Genomic DNA, 6,212 nt, shown 5'->3' with positions numbered 1-6,212 from the left:
TCCTTTTGACACTCCCTCGGCACTGTCTCCCAGTCTCCAAGTATTTGCAACTTGAAAACTTCCTGAGCTGGAGGTGGTTTTTCCATTTTTAATAACTGTTCTTGCATTTCTCTTCTGTGAGCTCGAACAATTTGCTTTTAAACACATGCCAACTTCAGGTGTCCTCAGCATCTTATGGCGAGGATTTCCACAGCTGGGTTGCACATTGTGGAAAAGGTTAAGTGCCTCTGCTTGAGCTTGTCACCTGCTGGCTGGTTCCTAATCCTTTCACTGGAGGTGGTAAAAGCACACTATGCATGGACTGTGACAGCCAGGAGGCAATCAATTAAAATACCTTGACATGCTTGTGACAGCAAGCTCAGCAGTTCAGAGCAGCTTTCCAAGACTCAGGCTACTGTGTTTCACAATCGTATGTGAAGAAGATGGCAGAAAGCTAGCTGGGGGGGCTCCGGTACGGGGCTGAGCAATTTCCCTTTTTTATCTGGGTGAGAGGATTTGTTTTTCTGAATTTTTGGCAAGTTACTTCCATGACTCTTAAGATAGTTCCTGCACACAGATTTAAAATAACTGCTATGATCATTTTGTACATAAAATGTGTGGGAAAAGCAGTTTGAAAACCCATGCTTCTGCCATCTGCTTGACTTTCCTATGTCTCAGAATAGAATTTGGTTTTATATAGTACCTGGTAAGTGAAAGGTGCTTGGGAGCATGTTTCTGTAGCAGCGTATTCTGGGACACTATTTACTTGCCCAGTAGTAGTTTTTATCGAGCTGAAAACACTACAAGGACACAGACTTACCAAGAGGGAGTGTCGGCAGGGACACGTGGTGAGTTTATTTCTGGAGCGTGGGGCTTCTGCGATTTTACCTTTTCCCTGAGATGCAGCAGAGAAGCACCTGAGATACGCTCCAGCTAACGAGATGCTCTGGTGCAGCGGGCACGCTGCTTGTCTGCTAAAATTCAGACTTTCCACTTAAACATCCTGGTTCGACGGTTCTCACCGGTTGGCTGGACAGGGAAGCAGACAGAGCGCATCGCCGCCTGCGTTTTAAGAGACCAGCCACAAGAAGCAAGAGCTGTAACCAAGCAGTGACACTGCGTGGTGAAATGATTTGGTGAAATGTAGTGGGAGTGCCTGGGAAGCAGGACTGCATGGTCTGAGATCTCAGAGCTACAGGTCGGACAGCCTGTCACATTGGAGAGATCCTCAACCCTTACCTTCTTGAGCTAAACTCTCTGGTGGATTTCTGCACTTGGCTGGGGAAGATTTTTCAGTGTTTGCTAGTTAGTAAACATGCAGTGCTTGACAATAGTCATGAACATTGCTTGACTAATGCCTCAGCCAGCAAAATCCCTTGTGTGGCCAGGACACCCGTGCAGCCTTGTTGCTTCTGATAGCCTGGCATGCAAGTAATTGAAGCTGGAAAGGGAGCAATTTTAGCAAGCTGGTGTAGACGTCAGAGCCCAGCTTTCTCCCCTGCAACTGCGGGGGGATCGAGATGCTAATCAGAGGAGGATATTGTTATTTTTTTCCATTAAAGTGCAAAGGTAGGACTCTCTATTTGCTGTGAGCAGATCTCTTTATGATACTATTCAGTCTGAACTGTCTAGCATCATCATTCCTACTGCAAATTCAGCAGTGGCTGAATGAACGTTTGTCTGGTTTCTCAAGCAGGTTGTGCAGCTGAGCTCCACACACCCGCATGACCTAAGAACTGTTAACCAAAGGACTTCTTTACTGTTAGCCAGGATTTCTTTAAAGCTAGCTTTAAATAGTTCTAGAAGAGCTGCAGTTCTGCTAGTAACTTTAAAAGTCTCACCCTTGGCAAAAAATCTAAATCATAATGTTTTAAGGCACAATGTGCCTGAATTGTGTCTCTGTGCTCTTTGTCATAATGAATGTGGCGGCAGTGCCAAAGACGAGAGGTGAGAGAACGCAGCTGCGATGCCCGTCCCTGGTTAAACAATTCTCCCAGTCTGCTTTTATAGTAACCTGCAGTTAAGTGCATCTTCCTTCCTATAAACCCTTGGTGAGCATGATCTCTGCTGGAATACTGCAGCACTTGAGGATGTTCCAGCACAAATTGCAATGGAGTCAAATAAAGGCTTTCTTTAAAATACATTGTTGGAGTATTTTGCTGTGTGCTGCTCTTGTATTAATCTAATATTTTGAACATTTTGCATCTTTGAAATACTTTAAAAAAAACCCCAGCCACTTTCTGCATAGTAGAAGGATGCCATTATGCATTTACAGTATGGATGAATACCATTCAATTTTGCTGGCTTACAAGGCATTTATTTTCAGATAGTACTTTGATTAAAAATTTGGTAGAGCATTCTTGGGAGGCAGTTCTGCCAGAGAGACGTGACAGATTTACATAACCCTAGGGTTCTTTCTCTCTTTTTTTTTTTTTTTTTTTTAATACCCACCAGTTATGCCTCTCCAATTGGCAACATGCCCAATAAATCAAATGTGTGTGCGTTTATGAATTGAAGTATTTAACCATTCAATTACTGTATTGTAAAGAGGCTGTGCTATCAGTAGTTAATTTAGGTATTAACTCAGGCCTGTCAAAGCAGCTGCTGTTTTATCTGTACTTTCTATCAAACGTTTGTTCTACCTGTTGGCAGTGGTTTGCTGCGTGGATCGAATGGGGAAGTCGATACGGTCTCTCCGCGGGAGGACAGAGACCACATGCGTGAGCGCAGCTGCTGCCCCTACCCACGCTGAGCATGCAGCCTCCCGACCACGTGGGACCCTGCTGGCAGAGCGAGACCAGGCGTGGTGAGGTGGGCTGTGCTCGGGCAGGACGAGGCAGCCCGCTGCACGGGAGGCGGTGGATTAAAGGGTACGCCAGGCTGCTTCAGAGGCTCTTCATTAGCAAGCGGCTTTGCTGTCCTGGCTGATGATGAGGAAGATTAACTCGATGCAGTTTTGCCAATTTAGTGCTGAAGGCTATGTTCCCCAAACTAGATAATATTGGTCCGTCTCAGTATGTCAGACTTGGACTAAATCGAAAGGTGGAAGTGGGCCAAGGTGCAGATAAAACAAGTCCCAGCTTAAACCGCTGAAGTTTTCCACTGTAACTTTTGCCCTTGATATCTGATGCTGTTGAAGCATAGAAAATGCTCTTCTGCCATGCTTGTAGGATTTTGAGTCACAAGATCTTCTGTCCTGAGGGCATTTCTTGGGAAGCATACAAACTCCAGTGTTAGCACTGGGTGCACGGCGAGGGAGGGAGGCGAGATTCTCCATGGACTGATAAGAGGGAAGCTTTGTTTCTCTCTGGTTTTTTGTTTCTGCTTTTTCTTTTTGAAGGCTGAAGTAGACCAGACCATTTGTTGTCTGCTGGTAGTATGTGTCTTGCCTAGCTTCAGAACATTATCTTTGACCTGGTTCACCATGGATTCCTGTTAGGCTATGGAGGAAGACCAAGCCTTTCCATGGCACAGTTGATCTCTTCCTGGATTAGACATCACCTTTCTTTTTCAGTTGTAACCCAGGTCCAGCTGGCTGACTCTGATGGGGTCTCTGGGTTTGGTCAGCTGAGTTGCAGCTTTGGTATCTGGTAAGAATTGGGGCACGGACAAGAACTCAGATTTTGAAGTTTGGCTTAAATTAGATGGAAGTGAATCACTAGCAACAAGGAAGTAGAAGTGGCTGTCTCTCATCCTTCTCATGTGTTAATGTTTAGGTTTGACTGCTGCCATCTTCAGTTGAGCAAATCTTCTTGTGAAGATCTTTCCATTTTTCCAGTCATGACTTGGTTTCTCAGTTAGACGTATTCTGTACTGCAGTTATATCAAGATTAAGTTACAGGTGTGTCTTTCACTTGATATATTCAGGTCTATTCTGACAAAAATGCAAAAGAAACACAGTTCGACTTCTTAAATAAAAAAGTGTTTTGCAGCATACCCGTTACTCTGACATTTGACTTGCAGTCCTTGCCTGCCTTCTCCCAGTTGTAGTTCAAGGCTGGTTTTGATTAATGGCTGTAAATAACTTTGAAATTATTTCTAGGACAGGGAGAGTGATGAGGCACAAGTAGGACTAAAAGAGGAGGTAGATCTAGTCTTTAGGCAGTAAAGGACTTAGGCTTTTCTTTCAGTAACTGCACGTTCACTTCCAAGTTTTCCTCCCTTGGGTTGAGCGTACCAGGTATCTGAAAGATCGAGGAACCACTGTTGGACTTCTGCTGCCTGGCCATCCATCTTGCGTTGGGTAGAAACTGCTGCCCTTTGGTTTCTAATTAGTGTGGATTATGTTCTTAATAGCTGGTGAAGGGATGGGAACTTGGGATAGGCTTCCTTTTATTGTGTGAAATCCAAAGGGGCTGTAACCTGTTACCAAAGGAAAAGCTCTCCATCAATTGTACTGCACTGGCTCTCTTCCCAGCTCCTTGCACCACTTCATCAGCTGTTAGGCTCAAAGATGCCAAATTCTTAATGTTAAAAGTGACTGGTTTAAGTATTTTGAAATGCTGCTCCATGAAAAAATTTCCCACTGTTTGACTTCTTCTGCTAATTTTCATCTTTATCGCTTAGTTTGCATTTTTGGAGTTGTACAGTCTGTTAAGAGGAAGAAACCATTGCAAAATCACTTGAAATACCCTTAACAAATGACTGTAGGCTAGGACTTCTACTTTGTGAACTCTTAACATGTGGATATTGTTTGATCTGAAGAACTCTTTTATTGCTTCTGGAGATACGTCCTGAGTTAATTACAGGAATGGGTCAGTTCTAAAGAGGAGTTCTGCACTGTCAGCAAATAAAGCGTTGTGCATCATTCAAATTATTCCTCTTCACATTTTCTCTTTTGTCTTTCAGCTTTTCTTTTTCTATGGAAATGGTTTTGAAAAACAGGACACCAAAGCTTACCCTTCTAATGTGTATCCAGTTTTTTGAAGTTGCAACACAAACTTAATTTGAGATGAATTGCAGATACATTCTGAATCTATAAAGCTCCCTATTGTATTACATTAGATGCCATAAACAGATTTTTTTTCTTTAAAAAATGATGCATCAATAAATGTTTTGTCAATACATTTCAAAAGCTTACAGCTTTGATGAATATACTTTTTTGTTCTTGTCAGTCAGAACCTCCCAGAAGTACTGCCTTGTGAAGGCCAGTAAACTGTGCCTATTTTTTTTTTTTTATTTTAATCAGCCAGACTATGTCTAGCTTTAAATATATATTAGTCCTCTATAAGTTTATGAAAAGTATTAAGGTTTCCACCTAAAACGCCCTAAACTTCTGCCATATTTCTAAACTGCTCTTCCTCTGACACAGTTAGGTGAATAAATTAAAATGCAACTTGGCATCTGTAGATATAAACAAAATCCCTCTCACATCTTCAGGAAGGGTTTGGATAACAGCAGAAGCTAAGATACAATCAGTGTTCACATTCTTTTTTGTCATGCTTTCTTCTGTCTTCAGCAAGGGTGGAATGAGCAGACGGTCCAGTATAATTGTAAAATTGTGTTAGGCATTAATGAAATCCAGAGCATTTGGCTGTAATCAGAGCAAATGGAGGTGGACCCTGCTCCGAGATCCAAGAATGAAGAGTGGAAATGTGTTCAGTAAGCAGTCGGGGGGGAGGAGAAGCCAGTTTGTAGGCAGGGTTTTAACCAGCAGCAGCAAAGAATACTGCCTGTACCATGTGAACTAAAATACAAGGCATTTGTGTATGCCAGGCTGAAAACCAAAAGTGGGCTCCTTAGCATCAAGTCCATGAGATTGAACCGGCATATCTTGAAGAACTGTAAGATAAATCTGAGACTGGGACAAAATCATAGACTAGAACCATAGAATTGTTTAGGTTGGAAAAGACCTTTAAGATCATCAAGTCCAACCATTAACCTAACACTGCCATCCCACCACTAAACCATGGCCCTGAGCACCTTGTCTGCCCTTCCGTTTAATACCTCCAGGATGGGGACTTGACCACTTCCCTGGGCAGCCCATTCCAGTGCCTGATAACCCTTTTGATGAAGAAATTTTTCCTTATGTCCAACCTAAACCTCCCCTGGCACAACTTCAGACCATTCCCACTCGTCCTTTAGTCCATTACCAGGGAGAAGAGGCCGACCCCCACCTCACTCCCCCCTCCTGTCAGGCAGCTGTAGAGGGCGATCAGGTCTCCCCTCAGCCTCCTCTTCTCCAGACTAAATAACCCCAGTTCCCTCAGCCGCTCCCCATCAGACTTGTGCTC

Source organism: Egretta garzetta, unplaced genomic scaffold (genome assembly GCF_000687185.1).
Source record: "Egretta garzetta isolate BGI_Z169 unplaced genomic scaffold, ASM68718v1 scaffold58, whole genome shotgun sequence".
In the NCBI taxonomy this organism is placed as follows: Eukaryota; Metazoa; Chordata; class Aves; order Pelecaniformes; family Ardeidae; genus Egretta; species Egretta garzetta.
This window is presented reverse-complemented; position numbering follows the sequence as displayed.